We start from the raw sequence: 20,893 nt of genomic DNA on the forward strand, positions 1-20,893 counted from the left end.
TTTTTGAACAATTTCCCAAGAGCGTTTCACAATTTACTTTTAGTTTATTTGTGATCGTCTTCCTAGTTTTCAACAACAACAATCCAAAAATATGTATTCTTTTTCTTTATTGCAGAGACCAAGTAAAAGTTACACATCAGTTAGGTTTGGGTTGTAAGTAACAGAAGTTGACTGGCTAGTTTGAGCAGGAAGGTACTCTGGTAGGTTGAATAACCAAGATGCCCATGTTCTAATCTCTGGAACCTGTGCATCTGTTGCCTTACATGGTAAACGGGACTTTGCAGTTGTGATTAAGCTAAGGATCTTGAGATGAAAAGATTATCCTGGGTTACCTGGTGTGGACCCAATGTAACCATAAGAGTTCTTTGAAGAGGTAGCCATGGGGGTCAAATGAAGAGAAGAAGATGCGGTGCTGGAAGCAGAGTGATGTGACCATGACCCGGGAGATGTGGGCAGCTTCTAGAAGCTGAAAAAAGAAGAGATTTCTCCCTAAAGCCTCCAGGAGGAAGGCACATTAATTTTAGCCCCAGAAGACTCATTTCTGACTTCCAACTTCCACAACTGTAATGTACTAAATTTGCGCTTATTTGTTAGAGCATTTGTTGTAACAGGAAACGAATTCAGGTTCTTAGTGGATAGATCCTGGGCTACTCCCGGATCAGAGGAAAAGCTGAAGAAGCCTTTGGAAAGGCAGGACCAAGAACAACTTCCAGGATGTTGAAAAGAGGAAAGTATGGGCAAGTCTCTCTAGAGTGAAGTGGAGTAAATCCCTTCAACCATTTCTATCCCTGAGTGACTCTGCTTATGATTTAAATTTTCTGGAGGGAGAGTCTGATTTGTCTCATCCTGGTGCCCACCCCTTATCCAGGGAAGGATGGGGCCACTTTGATTGACATGCCTACCAAGACTGATTCCAACTGGAAAAGGGCAGTCTTAAAAAAAAATCAGAACTGTGTTATCAGGAGACGATAGAACGTATAGATTCCCATCAGGCAAACAAGAGCAACAACAGATACTCGTTACAAAACCAATCAAAGAGTTAGGTAAATTTTACCCCCAAATGCCCGTGATCACTACTGCACCTCGGCAATGGGCTTCATTGTTTTGTGCAGCCAACCAAACTGCCTTCCTCTGTTGACCCACTGTGGCCCATTCCATCAGAGGTCTGGGGACTTTGGTTTATCCTGTTCATACTGACTTCGTGCAAAATGATGAGCATCACGCCTCTCATGTGTGTTAAGATTTGCAAAGTGATGAAGAAAATGCCTTCTCTTTTGAATTTGTAGGCACTCCCTGCTTGCACTTTTGTAATCCTTTCCTTTATGGTCAAATGAAGATGAAAAAGGGTCTGTGGCTTTGGGACATCTATTGGCACCTTTAACCTTTGGGTCAACTTCTCCCCAAGTCCCTCTCCAGAACTGCTGCTCCACTTTGAAGCCAGAGATGCAAGGAAAGAGATTTTCTCATTTCTTCCACCAGGGAAGAAACTGACACAGAAACAACCTTCTGCATTAACCAAGAGCATAGCTGAAAGAGTCATCCGTTATAAGGAGAGTGCAAGCCTCTCTCCGATGCTGGTGCCCATCAGCCAGCAGTTCAATAACCCTCTGCCATGTCTTCTCTTGGGTCCACAGGCTTCCTGGAGCTGGAGCTGCCATCTGGGCAGTGTTCACATTGGCTATTACAGATGCTAAGAATACTGCAGAAATCCCCCAAGTCCATTTTCAGGTTCATTACAGGTAATGTGCTCGGAGTTCAGTCTTAACGTTTTCTTTCTGAGAATGGTCTTTGGCTAATGGCTTCATTAAAGCAGCAAACTCCCTTGTGTACTAATTGTGATTAGATTTCTAATGGTCACTGCAGTTTCTCTCTCTCTCTCTCTCCTTCTCCCTCTCTCTCTCTCTCTTTCTCTCTCTCTCTCTCTCTCTCTCTCTCACACACACACACACACACACACACACACACACACACACATCCTCTTTTACCTAACACTTCTTATTCCTAAACTGAATTACATCAAGATTAAGACTGGTGAATCATTAGATATTTTTCACTGACCAAGATCAATTTCAGAAGCAGAAATTTACAGTCATAGAAATGCCAAATGGGTGAAGAAAGCATTGATCTTCAGGATAACCTGGCTAAGCCACAAGGATGAAGTTCCCTGTATTGAAAAATTCCTTCCTTTTCAATCTAAAAACAGAGTACAGATGAACTTATTTACAAAACAGAAACAGACTCACAGACTTAGAGAACGAATTTAGGGTTACCAGGAGGAAGGGACAGATTGGGAGTTTGGGATTGACACTCACACACGACTGTATTTAACATGGAGAACCAACAAGGACCTACTGTAGAGCACAGGGAACTCTGCTCAGTATTCTGTGACAGCCTAAATGGGAAAAGAAGTTGAAAAAGGATACATGTATATGTATAACTGAATCACTTTTCTATACACCTGAAACTAACACAACACTGTTAATCTACTATGCTCCAATATAAAAACACATTTTTTTTAATGAGTAAAAAGAAAAAAATTTCTTTCCTGATCAATGGTTTTGGTGAGTGTCTGTTACTTGGTGGGCACAAGGGGTCTGGGATCCCAGATTCTAGTCTATGCTTTGCCGTTAACTTTCTGTAGACCCTTCATCGCATCTCTTATCTCTTGGAATCTTCGCTTCTTCATTTTACAAATTAGGGGGTTGGACTGCATCTTCTCTGTCTTTCCAGCTGTCAAATCCTAGATAACCATGAAGATCCAACAGCCATTTAATGAACACTTACGTGCACCCAGCATGTTCTTGTCACTCGGTTATAATGTAGTGAACCAGAGTGACAAGCCCATGCTCACGCAGATGGATGGGATGGCGGGGGGGGAACAGGTAGGCAGGCAACCACAATATTGGGTTTGTCAGGACCTTTTCATTAACTCGTGGCAAAAATCCAACTCAACTCAATCTAAGCAAAAAAGGGGACCTATTGCCTTGTACGACTCAAATATCTGAGGGAAGATTCCAGCTCAGGTACTGCTAGGACCAGGTTCTCAAAACATGTTGCAATTAATTTCTTTCTTTTTTAATTGAAGTATAGTTGACTTACAATATCGTGCCCATCTCTGCTGTACATCAAAGTGACTCAGTTATACACGTACAGACATTCTTTTTCATATTCTTTTCCATGATAATTTATCACAGGCTATTGAGTATAGCTCCCTGTGCTGTACAGTAGGACCTTGTTGTTTATCCATCCTATAGATAATAGTTTCCCAATCCTCCCCTCCCCCTCTCCTCCCCATCTCTCCTCCCCTCCCCTCCCTCCCCCTTGGCAACCACAAGTCTGTTCTCTATGTCTGTGAGTCTGTTTCTGTTTAGTAGATAGGTTCGTTTGTGCCATATTTTAGATTCCACATATAGGTGATATCATATGGTATCTGTCTTTCTCTTTCTGACTTACTTCACTTAGTATGATCATCTCTAGTTGCATACAATTAATTTCTATGTCTCCCCATCTCTTGACTCTCTTTTCCTCTGTTTGGCTTCATCAGTCAATAAGCTACTTCTTTTTTTTTTTTTTTTTTCGGTACACGGGCCTCTCACTGTTGGGGCCTCTCCCGTTGTGGAGCACAAGCTCCAGATGCACAGGCTCAGTGGCCATGGCTCACGGGCCCAGCCGCTCCGCGGCATGTGGGATCTTCCCGGACCGGGGCTCGAACCCGTGTCCCATGCATCGGCAGGCGGACTCTCAAGAACTGCACCACCAGGGAAGCCCACAATTTCTACATAGTAGACCCCCAGCTATATTTTCCATGGCTCAAGTCTGTGTTCTTCCCTCATACAACTCAAAGCAAAAAACAAACAAACAAACAAAACCCCCAAATAGCCCAATTAAAAAATGGGCAAAGGATCTGAGTAGACATTTTTCCAAAGAAGATATCCAAGTGGCCAACAGATACATGAAAAGATGCTCAACGTCACTCACCCTCAGGGGAATGTAAATCACAACCACAAAGAGAAATGAAGAACTCCTGTACCATCCTTGGATCCCCATGAGGGAGCGATTTTTCAGTTGGATTGTACTTTTCTGGTTTCCCCCAGTTGCGGGCATAGCTATGAGATTACAGAAAGCAATAGCACACATTGTAGAAGCAGAGGGGGCAGTGAGGCACCCAGGCATGGATTGGGCACATCGGCCAGGTCTGACTGTAAAGGTCCTTTGTCCCCTCCCAAGGACTTGGGGAGATGTTGTGCTGGGAAGGAGGGAAGCTTTCCTAGAGAGTTAAAAATGTGTGTGTGTTTGTGTGTGCATGTGTGTGTATCTGTGTGTGATAGTGACGCCGCAGGTTACAGAGTTATATGGGGCTTGTTGCTGCTCCCAAATCCTTTTACGGTCGAGGCCATTTCATAGCGATGTGCCTGGCACGCTATTTAAATGCGTACAATTGTGTGCTTTCTGAACCCCCAGCCGGACGTGGAAGAACTCATTTTGGGCAGGGCAGGCTGGGAGCAGGTGCTGCCTGCCTTTATCCTCCACGTAGCGTGGCTCTGGAGCCCAGGGTACAGGCTGTCCTCCCTCCACACCCCCCTGAGCTATGAGATGCTCAGCATCACGGAATGCAGTCCTCCTCTGAAAGCAGATGGGTGGACATCTCCTGTTGCCCCCAGCTGACATCAGACCCCACCCACCAATACCCTTTCAGAGACTCACAGAACACGACTAAGGCACAATTGTTACTTGGACACTTTTCCTGTTATTAAATGTTTGTTCTCTGCTATCACTGTTTTTCTCTCTCCCTTCACCTCCTTCCATCAGGAACCAGAGAACTTCTCTGTGTTTCTGAAAAGAATCCATCAAGTAAGGTACTTTTAAATCACTGTCATTTCAAGCTTGAAAAAAGCCTGAGGCTTCAGAGAAAACACGCTTTGTTTGATTTGTCCTCATAAATGTAAATTGGTTTGGCCATTTTCTGTATTTTTTTTACAAATTGGGTTTTTAATTTTTAAATAAATAGAGAACACAGAATTACTTCTGGAGGGTTAAAAAGGCTGAGGGGGTGTGAACTGATTAAAAAGATAAATCCAGCTGGCCAAGGGAGGAGGCACTTATCCCTGGAACGGGGGTGAAATGCCCATTACAAATTCCCCAGAGGCTTCTCATCAAGAGAAATGAGGAGAGTGGAAATGTGTGACGTCCATATAGTAGAATATTATTCAGTGACAAAAAAGGAATGAAGTGCAACCATGTGGATGAACCTTGAAACATGATGCTAAGTGAAAGATGCCAGACACAAAATGACACATATTTTATGATTCCCTTTATATAAAATGTTCAGAACAGGCAAATCCATAGAGATGGAAAGCAGATTGGTGGTTGCCAGGGGCTGGGGGAACAGAATGCAGAGTGACTGCTTAAAGGGTCTGATTTTTATTTTTAGGGTGATGGAAATGTTCTGGAATTAGACAGAAGTGATGGTTGCACAACCTTGTAAATAGACTAAGAACCACTTCGTTAAAGATTTTAAATGGTGCTTTTTATTCCACTCAGGTATTTATTCCAAAAAAGAGAGAACATTAATTAGAAAAGATCCACGCACCCCAATGTTCATAGCAGCCTTTTTTTACAACTGCCAAGATACGGAAGCAACCTAAGTGTCCATCCACAGATGAATGGATAAAGAAGATGTGGTGTATATATTATATATATACAATAGAATACTGCTCAGCCATAAAAAAGAATGAAATTTTGCCATTGGCAGCAACATGGACGGACCTAGAGGGTATTAGGCTAACTGAAGTAAGTCAGACAAAGACAGTACTGTCTGTTATCACTTACATGTGGATTCTAAAACATGAAACGAATGAATATAACAAAACAGAAGCAGAGTCACAGATACAGAGAACAAAGTAGTGGCTACCAATGGGGAGAGGGAAGGGGGAGGGGCAATGCAGGGATGGGGCTTAAGAGGTACAAACTACTGTGTATGAAAGAAATAAGCTTCAAGGATGCATTGTACAACACGGGGAATATAGCCAGTAGTTTAGAATGACTACAAATGGAATATAACCTTTAAACGTTGTGAATCACTATGCTGTACATCTGAAACATAGAATATTGTACATCAACTACACCTCAATAAAAACTTTTTAGAATATGAAATTTAGAAAATAAATGAACAATACCCTACAGCTTTGTCAAAAAAGGGTGCATTTTATAGCATGTGAATTACATCTCAATTAAAAAAGAGAAGGAAAGGTGTGTGGGAGATGTGCTGGTGCCATGGAGAGGCCCCGGCGGGGCTCAGACCTGGCTCTGTCTCTTGGCCGGTCGTGTGGCCTCAGATGAGCGAATCCATCCACCCACCCTCAGTTCACTCATCCGGGAAATGGGACCAAGAGAAAACACATCTGCAGCTCAAAGACCAGACACCTCGCCTTCCACACCAATGTTGTGGGTTCAAATCTCACGAGGGTCTGAGGATGAGGCAGGTTTAAGCTAAGATGTTCCAGACGGTAGAAAACAGCCTCTCTCAAGGAGAACCCTCCTATACTGTTGGGGGGAATGTAAGTTGGTGCAGCCACGATGCAGAACAGTACAGAGGTTCCTCAAAAAACTAAAAATACAGCTACCATAGTATCCAGCAATCCCACCCCTGGGCATATATCCAGACAAAACTCTAATTTGAAAAGATCCATGCACCCCTATGTTCATAGCAGCCCTATTCACAATAGCCAAGACATGGAAACAACCTAAATGTCCATCAACAGATGAATGGATAAAGAAGATGTGGTACATATACACAATGGAAAATTACTCAGCCATAAAAAAAGAATGAAATAATGCCATTTGTAGTAACATGGATGGACCTAGAGATGATCATACTAAGTGAAGTAAGCCAGACAGAGAAAGACAAATACCATATGATATCACTTATATGTGGAATCTAAAATATGACACAAATGAACATGTCTACGAAACAGAAACAGACTCACAGACGTAGAGAACCGACTTGTGGTTGCCAAGGGGGAGGGAGTTGGCGGATGGATGGATTGGGAGTTTGGGGTCAGCAGATGCAAACTACTATGTATAGAATGGATAAACAACAAGGTCCTACTGTAGAGCACAGGGAACTATATTCAATATCCTGTAATAAACCATAATGGAAAAGAATATGAAAATGAACATATACATATACATAACTGAATCACTTTGCTGTACACCTGACACTAACAAAGCATTGTAAGTCAACTATACTTCAATTTAAAAAAGAGAAAAAAAACAATCTCTTTCAATGCACATGTACTTGGGAGTCATTTAGAGGTGGTACATAATAATAATAAATAAAAAACCAGGTCACATTTGGGGAGCGCTTCCTACACGCTAGGTGTTGCTAAATGCTTTCATCTCTACCACCAACCCATGAAGCAGGTGGGCTTTTTATGCCAGGTCTATGGATGGGGAACTGAGGCTCAGAGCTGGTTAAGTGATGTGTCCAGGGTACACAGCCTGGAGGTGGCCTGGCCAGGTTTGAACGTGGACCTCCAGGGATGAAACACGTGATCTCTTCTCCTGCTCTGTGCTGAAGAGCTAGGACATGGGACAGAACTGCCTCGGTTCAGCCTCTGCTCTTTCCTTGTTGTGTTTTAAATTCTCCCAGCATCAGTCTCCTGACCTGTGAACCTGGGGAATCATCTCGGTTGTTGCGAAGATTAAATCAGATAATATTTATGAATGGCCTGTCAGGGCGTGGAACAAAGTCCTTGTTGAATGAGAGGGCAGCTATTAAGCATAAATGTGAAATGTCTGGATGAGGCAAGAGCAGATGGAGAATAGCCAACACTTCTCCTGAAACTCTATTTTCTCTATTGGAGGGAGAGGCATAGAAAATAAAATCAAATAAAGATAAGGCAGTATGTAGCAAGCATGGGAACACACATTGCCTAGAAGAGCAGAAACGTTAGCACATGGGGGTGTGGAGTGGATTACAGGCGAAGAGGTGTCTATGAGAGCCTTACAGATACCTTTTTGCCATGTCAGACTTTTACAACAAGATCCAGGGGCCAAATCCTGCCTGTGGTCTGTGTTTATATGGACTTGTGAGCTGAGAATGATTTTTACATCGTCAAGGCTCTTTAAAAAAAGAAAACGAAGAAAGAGAAAATGCCAGAGACTGTATGTGTCTCCAAAAGGCCTAAAATGTGTAATATCAAGCCCTTTACAGAAAAATTCTGCCAAACCCTGAACAAGAGGAATCATTTTCCCAAAATGATGGGGCTCTCGGCATGCCCCCAAAGGGCGTCTCCTAACCCTTTGGTGTTGTCATTCTGTTTTGTAGAGCTGAGCCTACCCTTTCAGCTTTGCTTTTCTTCAGTGGTTATCTCCTCTGATTCTCCTCTGATGCACTGTGTTTCCAGCTACAGTTCAACATCAGCACCACAACCGGCACGGAAGTCCGCGTTCTTTGCTCAACCTGGATAGATTTCTCTCTTGAGATAATTTGCATCACATGGAGACCTGGGGGCTTTGGACCCACAAGAAGCATTGCCCTAGAGCACTGGGTCTTGTGTTAAATAGGAAGGGGTATTTGAATTGGGGCTGATTTTGTAAGTGTTTCCTAATTTGCAGTCGTGATTATATTCATGCTATGGCAGCGCTGGGTTCCTTGCACACACTTTTAGCTCAAGGAGGGTGAGTATGAATACTTGAAACATAGGAAGCCCCTACAATCAGCCTTTCCAGACTTAAGTGGGGTGGATAACATTACAGATGACTGCTTCAGGAGGAAAAGTGTATGAGTAGACAGAGACAGAGAAGAAATAAGTGGTTACCAGTGGGGAGAGGGACGGGGAAGGGAATCAGGGAGTAAGAGGTACAAACTATTAGGTATAAAATAAGCTACAAGGATATATTGTACAACATGGGGGATACGGCCAATATTTTAGAACAATTATAAATGGAGTATAACCTTTAAAAATTGCGAACCACTATATTGTAGACCTGTAACTTATATAGCATTGTACAGCAACTATACTTCAATAAGAAAAGTTTTTAAAAAGTATATGCGTGGAAAAACCAACGAGCATTTCTTCCTTCATCTCGGCTGAAGTGCAGTAGGTCGGGAAAACACACAGCAGTGTTGGAGAAAGCGCATTTGAGGCAGCTGGAGCGTCCCCAGCTCACGTGGCAGACTCTGGCAAGATCAGAGGTCTGGTTTTCTTGAAAACCAAGAAAAGGGAGCCCAGCTGCTGGCATTCAGAGGGCTGAGACCGCTTCAGTGAGGCAGCATCAGACTGCCATCTTGCTGCCTCACGCTTGCTGCATGGGGCTCCAGGTCTTGCCTTCTCTGTGCTTTGTTTTCCTCATCTGTGAAATGGGACAGGCCCACTTTCCTCCAGGGTGGCTCTGGGGATTAGATGAGAGAACCTAGGCAACCCCCCTAGCTTCGTGCCTGGCACAGAGGTGGCCGTTCCATAAACACCAGCCCCACCGTCCTCAACCCTGGGAAACAGAGTACGAGAACCGTGACTCGGAATTTCCACGTCCTATTTCACCAAATCACTCTTGAGCACCGCAGCCTCTCGGCTGTAAGAGGGTGAGTGTTCAACTGTAACTGATCTGGGAACTAATTCAGCATCACTTGGAAGTTGATGGAGGAGTCGTTTAATTAAACTTTCAATTCCATCTGGAGGCAGCATCGGCAGGACCCCCGGGGGCTGCGGCGATGGGCTTTGCTGCGGGCTTCAGAGTTGAACCTCACGCTGTGGAGCAAAGAGAGGCGGGTGGGCACCAATCACTCCGTGAATTTGGGGTCTAGGAATGACCCATCCTCCTCTTCCCTGAAATAGAGATAAAGAGCTTCCCTCCAAGGCGAGGTCTGTTTAGCAGGTTCATAGTTTGAGATGCTCATCTACGTTTGGGTTTCCCCTCTGCAGTTTTGCTCTCTCTACCTCTCACCCAAACATGGAAACCAGTTCTGAGCGTGGATCTTCGGAGCAGGATGGCAAGCCAAGCAGGAGGAGATTTCTCCAATTCCCCAATTCCCCAAAGAGGAGAAGCTTCACAAGGATAGAAAACGTGTCTTGGCCAAAATCGGGAAGAAGAATGGGGCTCCCCCTCCACCCATCCTTCTGGAGCAGAAAGAATACTGTCTCCTGGGTGAAAGAGGTCTTTGGATTCATACATATATGAATATATATATATGAAGATGTGCTCAAATATCAAATGTATACATATATATATATCTGCTGAATCTACAGCAGAGAGAGAGAGAGAGAGGGGACAAGTGTCCTGTTTCTGGATGGCACCTCTGGGAAGAGGCAAGAGAAGGTGGCTGTTCAGTGTGTCTACGAAGCAGCGGCAAAGATCTCTGGATCCCAGAGGTGGCCCGAAAAAGGCAGAGACTAGAAAAATAAATTGATCGGGTTCTCAGGAAAAAAGACCCAAGGTATTGTAGCCAAAAGGGGCTAGTTGGTACTCAATATCCACTCTCTTCCTTTTCCTTGGTAACTGAACCATGAATTTTCGGCAGGTGGAGTGGGGAACAGTACCAGCTCAGAGAAGTCTAAACTCCATCTCTCTTGCATGGGGGTGACCGTGGAATGGGGTTCAAGTATGATGGTTCTCAAAGTGTGGTGCCTGGACTAGAAGCCTCAGCATCACCTGGGAACTTGCTAGAAATGCAAATTCCTGGGTGCCACCCCAGACACACTTAGTCAGGAACTCTGGGGGTGGAGCCTATTCACCCTTTGTTTAACAATCTCTCCAGGTGATTCTGATGCTGCTGAAAAGTTTGAGAACTACTGTTCTAGTCCAGATGTAAGCAGCCATGTTCTTCTTCAGGAAGTCTGCTTAATGGGAGCTGGACAAGGGAGGTGGGATGTTCTTTTTGCCCTTTTCCCCTTCCTCCTACCTGGAATACAGATACAATGGCTGGAACACGAGCAGCCATCTTGGTCCATGAGACCAACTTGGAAATGAAAGCCACTCATGGAGGATGGCGGGGTAGAAAGACAGGAGAGGTCTAAATCTCTGATGACTAAGGAGTGGTCCTGGACTTACTTATGTACATGAGGTAAACTTTATGTCTCAGCTACTAGTTTTGAGCATTTTCTATTATACTTAGCCTAACCTAAGGCTAACGCACATAGATATTTCTCTGTATGCCTGAGATCGTGAACGAAGGTTGCTATCTGCTGCACTTGCATGCAACATTTCCAGTTGTGTAACCAGAAGAAGGGGACTCCATGGCAAGGGTGCTAGACGGTGGCCTGCACTTGGGGAATGGCAGGGGATGCTAGTAAGCCCATTGCTTTTGGCTGCTGCTGGTGGTGGAAGCAAGGCTGTCAGAGGACTCTTATGAGTGGAGGGCCAAGCAGAGACTGACAATTCAGCATAATTTACAGCACCAGGAAAACTACTCCAAGAGGGCGCTTCCTCTTCCCAATTCAAGGCATCCTCGTTAAAATGATGCACGGGCGGCACAGCAGCCAGTTGGCATGCTGATTAGTGAAAGTACTTGAAATGAGGACTCTGGATTCAGGGCAGATGAGCCCAGGGAAGTGCCATCTGATAGGCTGACTTTGTTAGGTGCAACCAGCTATTTACAGAATCCTGTGATGAAGAATATTATGTACACCCACACAGGCATTGTAGGGGCGACCTTTCAAAGTCCCAGCCGCTAACGTAATTTTCCCTCTAACCAGGCTGCGTGCAGACGCCCAGCTCTGCCACAGTTTTTCTCATCAGAGAGAGAAGGGAAACCTTATGACTGGTTGGTGTGAGAACGGCACACCTGATGGAGCGGGCTGGACTGAACTCGCTAACCGACAACACCACCTTCTCCCCTCCCGTTTCCTAATGAAACGATCCCCAAGAGTTCTGCCTGATTTGGGGGGCAGAATTGATTCTAAAAATGCTCCAGGAGATGCTGACGGGGAAATGGAAACCAATATTATCATTTCTGCTTTGCAGTGGCTTTGGGATTTCCAAGGAGCAGCGAGGGTCAGGAGGTGGACAGGCTGGGGAAGAGGAGAAGGTGTTTCCCATGGGAAGGCTTTCTCTTCCTAACATTCCAGGGAGCAAGAGAATAGGCCTCTTCCATCAATAAGCCGACAGATCCGTCCACACTGTAATTGTTCCCAGTTACACCTTCTCCTCTGTCATTTCTGTTTGTCTTCACTTTGCAACTCCTTCTAGAAATCTTAGCCCAATGGTATAGTGGACCAATGAGGGTCCACATCTGAAAACAGAAGGTGGGACTTCCCTTGCAGTCCAGTGGTTAGGACTCCATGCTTCCACTGCAAGGGGCACGGGTTTGATCCCTGGTCGGGGAACTAAGATCCTTCACACTGTGTAGAGTGGCCAAAATAAATAAATTTAATAAATAAATAAAATATATAAAAACTTAAGGTATCTCAGTCCAGCGTGCCAGAGCAGAGTGCAGAATGGGGCTTTCGGAGCTGAGCCAGAAGAGCTTCCTGGATGGCTCACAGGTTCCAGGACACAATCATAAATAATCAGACCTGCTCGTATTATTAATATTTTTTTTTCCGGTACATGGGCCTCTCACTGTTGTGGCCTCTCCCATTGCAGAGCACAGGCTCCGGACATGCAGGCTCAGCGGCCATGGCTCACAGGCCCAGCTGCTCCGTGGCATGTGGGACCTTCCTGGACCGGGGCACGAACCCGTGTTCCCTGCATCGGCAGGCGGACTCTCAACCACTGCGTCACCGGGGAAGCCCATTTGCTGCCACTTTGATTGTCAACATGGCAGAGTAGAAAGGGTTGATGTTACCACAGATGGGAAAACTGAGGCCCAGAGGACTTTATTTGAACCTTCCAGTCCTCTGACAGCCAAGCCGTTCAACGTGAGCGCCTGCCTTTATGCAAAACAGCCCTCGGAGCTGACACAGCACTGACTCTACCAGTGACGGTACCAACACCCGTACAGGCCAGCTCGCAGCCCACTGTGATCCTGAACCTTTGCAAGTACTGCGTGCTGTTCCAGGCTTCTTTGCATGTGCTGACTTCTTTCCTCCCTGCAACAACCCCACGAGGCAGGTACTTCCCTTCTCCCCCACTTCCTAGGTTAGAAAAAAGTTTAAGAGTTGCAGAAGGTTTAAGTAACTTGCTAAAGAATGTGAGCGAGGGGGTGAGGAGGGGAGGGAAGAGAGAGCCCTGGCTCCGAGCCCTTACACTCTCTGACCGCACTGTCCCTAAAGACGCTGTAAACTGGCTTTGAAAAAGCAAATGCATGTATTATACATCTCAGGAAAGGTCCTTAAAAAAAACAGTGTTACTGAGATACAGTTCGGATGCCGCAATTCACCGATCTAACATGTAATTGCCAGTTGCAACCATCACCTCTATTTAGTTTCAAAACATTTTCATGTCCCCAAAAGGAAACACCATGTCCATTAGCAGTCATTCCCCAACCTCCCCTGCTTCCTGCCCCGGCAACCACCAATCTACTTCCTGTTTCTATGGATCCGCCTCTCCTGGACACTTCCTATAAATGCACTCATACATTGTGTGGTCTTTTGTGTCTGGCTTATTTCTTTTTTTTTTTTTTTTTTTTTGCGGTACGCGGGCCTCTCAGTGTTGTGGCCTCTCCCGTCGCGGAGCACAGGCTCCGGACGCGCAGGCCCAGCGGCCATGGCTCACGGGCCCAGCCACTCCGCGGCATGTGGGATCTTCCCGGACCGGGGCACGAACCCGTGTCCCCTGCATCGGCAGGCAGACTCTCAACCACTGCGCCACCAGGGAAGCCCCATGTGTCTGGCTTATTTCAATCAGCATCATGTTTCCGAGGTTCATCCATGTTGTAGCCTGTGTCAGTGCTTCGTTCTTTTTTTTAATTGCCTAATAATATTCCAGGGTATGAATAGACCTCATTGCATGTATCCATTCATCAACTGATGGACATTTGGGTCGTTATTGGACCACGGTGTGGCTACCATTGGCTAATACGAACAATGCTGCTACGGATATCTGAGTGCAAGACTTTTGTGTGTGGTTGAAGCTTGTCGTTTCTCTGGCGAGTATACCTAGGAGTGGGGATGTGAAAATGCCTTTTTAAAGCCAGGTAATTACCTAGACTCTTTTCTTAAGATGAATTATCTTTAACTTCTTGGCACTGGAAAAGTTACAATAATCCCCCAAATGTAGGAATCGCCTTTCCTCCAAAGTGGTCCAAGCACCTTTTTTTAAATCCTATACAATCCACCTCTCTGGCATCTGGGCAGAAGGAGGTGATTTTTTTTTTTCTTTTTTTTTTAACTGTCATTTCATAAAGCCACAGAGGCAATGAGATGTCTGTGCCCCAGGTCACAGGCTGGGATGAGCGGATGCTGACCACCGGTCAGGCGTCTGTTCCAGGGCCCCCGGTCCGCTCTCCACGTCCAGGCGTGAGGGCGACGGCTGCCTCCTGCTGCTGTGAATGCCGCTGTTGTGACTCTCAGAACGAACGCCGTGTTCCCAGCCCTGCGTGTTCCTAGACGGTGTCTCATTAATTATAGTCTCAGCCCATTGGCTGCCTTTCGAGCTGCATCTTAATTAGGGACCCCTCCTGGCTGACTCTTTCTTAGCACAGGAGTTCTTTGTTGGATCCTGTGTCTCTTCCGATTTTCAAAGCACAGATCAATGGGATGCTGTGAGGCGAACTTGTCTCCCTTCCCATTTCGGGAACAGGAAGGGATCCTTGTACGGGATGGGCTCTGCTCCCGGCACAGACCCACCCCACAGCCAACAAGAGACCCCTTGATGTGTGGAGGAGGATGGCACTGGGTTCCAGCATTATCTGACCTAGGTGGCTGGATGCTATTTCGAGAGAATCTACTTTCCACACAGCAGAAGGGGTGCGCCCTTTGACACCTGAATGAGATCCTGCTCTGCTCAAACCTTCTCCTGGTTTGCATCCCACACAGAGCGAGAGGCAAAGTCCTGCAGGATCTGGACGCCCTCAGACTCTTGGTTTCCTCTCCTACTTCTTTCCCTTCCACATGCTTTCCAGACACCACCGCTTCGTTGCTGTGCGTTGAACACGACTGAACCTTTGTACCCGCCGTCCTGCCTGGAATGCTTTCCCGAGACGTCCACGTGGCTCCATCCTCACCTCCCGAGCATCTCTGTCCAGATGTTACCTCTCCATCCCCATTCTCTGCTGTGCGTTCCAGAGCTCTGATCACCCAGGACACTATGTGTTTCATTTCAGTGTTGGGGCCATGTCTGGGATGAAAGCTCCAAGAAGGAAGGCATCCTGTTCTCCAGCGTAGGAGCTCCACAAATGCATGGGGAAGAGATGGAAAACAGATACTGCCTGCCAGTCTTTCTAGTTTTATGTTCTAAAAGCATTTAGGGCAGGAGAATTGGAGGGCTTTTTGAAGACGGTTTTGAATTGGGAAGAAGAAGAGGAATCTTGGGCTGCTTCCCCCGGGGAACAAAATCAAGATCCTAGAAGGAGATGTCGCTTCATGGCACCAACCTTAGCAAAGAGGCTGGGACCCTGGGTTTAGCATAGAGATGACTGTAGGTGCAGAGACCACAATCGAGGAATGATGGAGGCTCTGGGGGACCTGTGTGGGTCAGGACCAGGGACCCAGATGGCTCTCACTGCCACAGCACTGGTTTGAGCAGCAAGAGAGACAGGAGCTGTTACAAAAAGGTGAAGGGATTGAAATTCCAAGAAGGATTGGGATGAACTTGTTTTCTACTGGCCTGATGGAATGGGAGGTGAGAGGCAGAAATCAGGGCGACTTAGAGGAAAGCCAGTGATGCTTTGTCTCTGCACATCTGGTCTGATGGATGGAGATTCCCACCCAGCGCCGATATTCTGCAGGGTCACCCGCGCCCTTTCTGATTGGTCAACGTCCCACCTCTGGTCTGTTCTGATTGGCTGGAGCCTGTGCCAATCCAATAGGAAAAGAGTTTGAATCCCACCTCTGTTTGCACCCACTGCACGTGGAAAATAAAAGGTAACAAACAAGGTTCCGCACTTTCTAGGGCACGTGGCCATGATGACGCCCGAATCTCTGGTTGGAAGTGGTCCATTACTATTTTTTTTTTTTTTTTTTTTTGTGGTACGCAGGTCTCTCACTGTTGTGGCCTCTCCCGTTGCGGAGCACAGGCTCCGGATGCACAGGCTCAGCGGCCATGGCTCACGGGCCCAGCCGCTCCGCGGCATGTGGGATCCTGCCGGACTGGGGCACGAACCCATGTTCCCTGCATCTGCAGGCAGACTCTCAACCACTGCGCCACCAGGGAAGCCCAGTCCATTACTTTTTAATGGGGCTGTTACATGAGTCTTCATAGGTTTTCTTGGGGGTACCCGGAGGGTCAGAACACAATAGGTAGCTGGTCTTGCCGAAATGACCTACACGTGTCCAGGCATGTGGGTTTCCAATTGTGGAGATCTGTGCTGACCGCATTAGTCACGAGAAGTGAAAAGCCTCATTCTTCGGATTGCAGCTCCGAGTTTCTGCCAGCAGTTAGCATGGGAGAAACACAGATGCACAATAGTAAACCATTTAGCAAATCAATCCCGGGGAGCTGCAACTTGTCTCAAACGGTAGCTGAGCAAATTTCCTTCCCTCCCTGAGGACCTCCGCTAACAGCGCTGCGGGCTTGCAGTAACAGACCAATAATTTTCGGTTCTGTCACTACTGGGAAACCCAACTCCCACCTCATTTACCTGAAATCCATTCTCAGTGCAAACTGGGGTGCAGGAGCCGAACTTTACTTATCTGTCAATTTGCTTCTCAAACAAGATGGAGATTCTATTCCAAAATGTTCATTTAAAGCAAGGAAACAATTCAATTTAAGAAGGCTAGTGTCTCCAGAAGCTCTAGCACTGTAATTGAGTTATTACATGGGCTTGCCCTTTGGGATGGCACATGGGAATACGAGGCATCAACTTCCCGGAGAAATGTCACATTTTTTTGCAACCTAGCCAAGAAAGGAGAGAGTTGAGAAATGAGAAACGTACTTTATTTCTCCAAAGTTGTAGTCGCTTTCTGTTTTCAATAGTTCTGCCTCGCTGTTGCTGTGAGTCAAGGATGTTTCAAAGGTTAGTCCTGAGGGCAGAGCCCGCCCACCCTGGCAATATTATGAAGGGAACAGAAGTGGCCAGGGGTCCCTGTGTCGCTTCTGATCCTTAGGACCCTTTCTGTCACCTTCCACACACACCCTGTATGAGAGACATTTCAGGGGAGCTTCGGTACCCGGACCTCCCCTCCTTCCTGAGTCACGGAAGAACAGGTGTCCAGACCGCTTGCAGCCAGTAAAACGTGAGTGAGTGCAATTGATGTATATCCTTTCTGGGCTGAGGCAGGTAAAAGCCAGCAGGCCGGCTCTCTGCTTTCTCTCTCCCTGGTGGGGCAATGTTGGGTGCAGGATGGGGGAGCTAAATCCCCAAGTCGCTGGATGGAATCGAGCACAGGTCGACCTGCACCAAGCTTCGCGTTGAGTGTGATAAATAAATTTTGTGCACCGCTGAAATCCCAGCTCTTGTCTGTTGCAGGAGCTAGCAGGACATCTGCTGACGCATCCCCAGAGAAGCCAGGCGTGGCGGCCACCTGAATACAAGCAAGCCCTCCAGTAAACACGGTCACATGCAAGCACGCTGGACCAAACTAACTGGATGACCCCTGCCAGGGGCACTGGGGTTTCAGGGGGAACCACAGGGAGAGGGAAAGAAATTCTAACTCAGAGGCACAAGGTATCAACGGTGAACTCTTGAGACAACAGCCCTGGGCTCTAAGGGGCTCTAAGAATCGTAGAGGTGGGCTTTCTTGGCTTTTCCCATTAAAATCGTACAGAGAGGTTTTATCAAGTGGGAATCTGGGGTTGTGAGCACAGAAATGAACTCTGGATAACTCAAGCCAACAGGGGATTTGTCAGCAGGATCTTGGGTTTCAAAAGGTGGTCAGGCTTGGGAACAGGGCAGGCACCATGGGTGAATCTGGGTGACAAAGGCTGCCCCACGTCTTGTCAAGGGGATGCTAAGGAATGAACCCCAATAGTTGTTTCGTGTCCTCGCATCAGGCCAGTTGAGGGTCAGAGAATCCAGCTGGCGAGTTTAGGGGCTGTGCCCTCACTGGCGGTGGCAAAGAGGTGGGAGGGAGGGAACCTGACTGGCTGGGAGAATCCTCAGCTCTGTGGGCAGTGGCTTGGACACAGTCACACCTAGTATCCCAGGCCTTCTCCAGTTGCAGGACCAGTGGTCCACTCTGAACTTCTGGGCTGCCTCAGGCATAGTTCAGTGAAGGCCAGAAAGTTCCTACATCTCAGTGCCCAATTAATACCAAATCTAGTTGTTGGCACAGAGAACTTATTTTCCATTTCAACACCGCCTGCCCAAATCTGTTCAAAATCCCTCATGAATCCTACTCGGCCATAATTATGCATTGATGACTGGTCATTGACCACAGAAGTAATGGATGATAGTACCCCCTAGTGGCAGACATTGGTAATACACAGCATTGCAGCAAATGGAGAATTTTCACTTGGTACTGATATTTCTGAACAAACAGAAACCACAGCCCACATCCCTGATCCGGGTAGAATGGAATCTACTCCCTTAGTCCTGATGGCTGCTCCAGGGCCCTTCTGAGGTAAAGGATACACACTGTAAAATTTATCCGTAGTCTGATGAATTTTAGTGACTTTATGTAGTTGTGGAACCGTTACCACCATGCAGTTTCAGAACATTTCCATCAGCCCAAGTTCCCCTCGGGCCATTTGCAATTAAGCTCTGCGCCTACATCGGTCCCCAGGCAATCACTGATTGGCTTTTTGTCTCTAAAGGTGTGTCTTTTCTAATAATTTCATATAATGGACTCCTACAGTGTGTAGTTTTTTTGTGCCTGGCTGTTTTCATATCAGTTGCTTGATGCATCGGTAGTTTTTTTTTCCTTTTTACTGCAAACAGTGTTCTGTCCTCTGACTATCCCTCAATTTGTTTACTTTTCTCAAGTTGAGGGATATTTGGATTGATTTCCAGTTTTCAGCGATGACGGATTGTGTTGTGTCATAATGTTTGCCCACCTGTCTCCATGTGAGCAGGTGTTTTCATTTCTCTAGACCCCTGAGAGTAGCATCACTGGGTTGTATGGCAAGTGAACCTTTAATGCATTACTAAACTGCTCAACTGTTTTCTAACAATGGTTTACCGTTTTACATTCCCACCACCGATACAGACAGATTTGTTTCCCCATACCCATGCTGACACTTGGTATTATCCGTCTTTTTGATTTTAGCCATCCTAGTGAGCGTAACTGTGCTTTAATTTGCATTTCCCAATGACTAATCCCATCAAGCACTTAAATTCCCCTAACACTTCAGAATTAAATGAATAACTATGGTAAGTCTTGGCTTACAGTCACTGAACCATTGCTCGAGCATCCAATTTAATCTGTATGTTAAAGAGGATTTGGAAGGAATCAGATAGACAGCAAGGAGGCATTTGGGCCCATCACCAACCGCAAAAAAAATACCTGAAGAAAATGAGAAGGGTAGTTAGAAGCAGCAAACATAACAATAATATGTTTTATGAAGGAATTCCCTGGCGGTCCAGTGGTTAGGACTCCATGCTCTCACTGCTGAGGGTCTGGGTTCGATCCCTGGTCGGGAACTAAGATCCCACAAGCCACGGAGCCAAAATGTATATATATATATATATATATATATATATATATATATATATATATATATATATATATATATATATATATATATATATATGTATATATAATGATAACAACCATTTAAATTCATTATCAACACACATATACATATATATAAAATTAGAAGCATTTCACATTCAAGTATCCTTGTAAAACTGGGGTTAAAAAAATCTGCCTTTTGTCTCTACCAGTAAATACAGTGTCTGAATTACGAAATTTTAAGGGCACCAAATGCAGGCTTTGGATGCTGTCGGCTGGGCACGTGCACTGCAGCTGTCGGCTGGGTGGTTTCTCTCTGCTCTGGGTTAGCCGACTCCCTCAGCCGAGGTTTCATTACCTCCGCCTTAATCATTAACGAGCGCATCTGCTGAGGAGTCTGGGAGAATCCAGTAGAATGTGAGGTCCACATCAAAAGGGTACAATCAGACAGCAGCAGCCAAGAGGCTCCCTGAACTGCCCCTGGGCTAATCCGTCCGATTAAGGCAGACCTTCTGCAAATTAGTGGAGAAATGTTCCAGTTTCCTCTGCTTTCCCTCAGCTTTGTAGCTTTCATTTTGCGAAAGTGTAAGCAGTAATCCGGTCGTAAGAATCCCGTGTCCCACGCGGAGTTCCTGACATACTGGATAAATAAGAGCCTGGGGAGAAAAGAGATCGTGCCTCCTTCTTTCAAGTGATTAAGGGAACGAGAGCTAGTTTGTGGCCTTTGCAGTTTTTCTGGCAAATTCAAGGAAGAAGGCTTCTCTGAGGGTCAGTGAGAGATCATCACAGTCACAAGGATGGAGAGCCTTCAGACAATCGAATGTCAATGCTGCCCCCTGCTTGTCAAATGCTCGCTGAAGCCCTTCCTGGGTCTCTGCCCAGCTGTGCCAGGGGGTGGGATGGACAAGAGAACAGCACAAACCCCCTGATTCAAATCCACGGCCTGCCGCTCATAGGCTGTGTGTCCTTGGCAAACTACTTAACCTTTCTGGGCCTCAGCTTCCTCCTCTGATAATAGGGCTTCCCTGATGGCGTAGTGGTTGAGAGTCCGCCTGCCGATGCAGGGGACACGGGTTCGTGCCCCGGTCTGGGAAGATCCCACATGCCGTGGAGCGGCTGGGCCCGTGAGCCATGGCCGTTGAGCCTGCGCGTCCGGAGCCTGTGCTCTGCAACGGGAGAGGCCACGGCAGTGAGAGGCCCGCGTACCACAAAAAAAAAAAAAAAAAAAAAAAAAAAAGGCG

The 20,893-nt window shown here is 46.3% G+C and overlaps 1 protein-coding gene across 1 annotated transcript in view; it reads right to left on the reverse strand.

Annotated features, from left to right (window-relative positions):
• Positions 1 to 20,893, reverse strand: part of TMEM132C (transmembrane protein 132C) — a gene marked incomplete at its 5' end in the record, with an annotated part of 378,847 nt that overhangs the window by 27,558 nt on the left and 330,396 nt on the right. The gene's annotated exons all lie outside the window — the stretch shown is intronic.

This window comes from Hyperoodon ampullatus (assembly GCF_949752795.1).
Source record: "Hyperoodon ampullatus genome assembly, chromosome: 13".
In the NCBI taxonomy this organism is placed as follows: Eukaryota; Metazoa; Chordata; class Mammalia; order Artiodactyla; family Ziphiidae; genus Hyperoodon; species Hyperoodon ampullatus.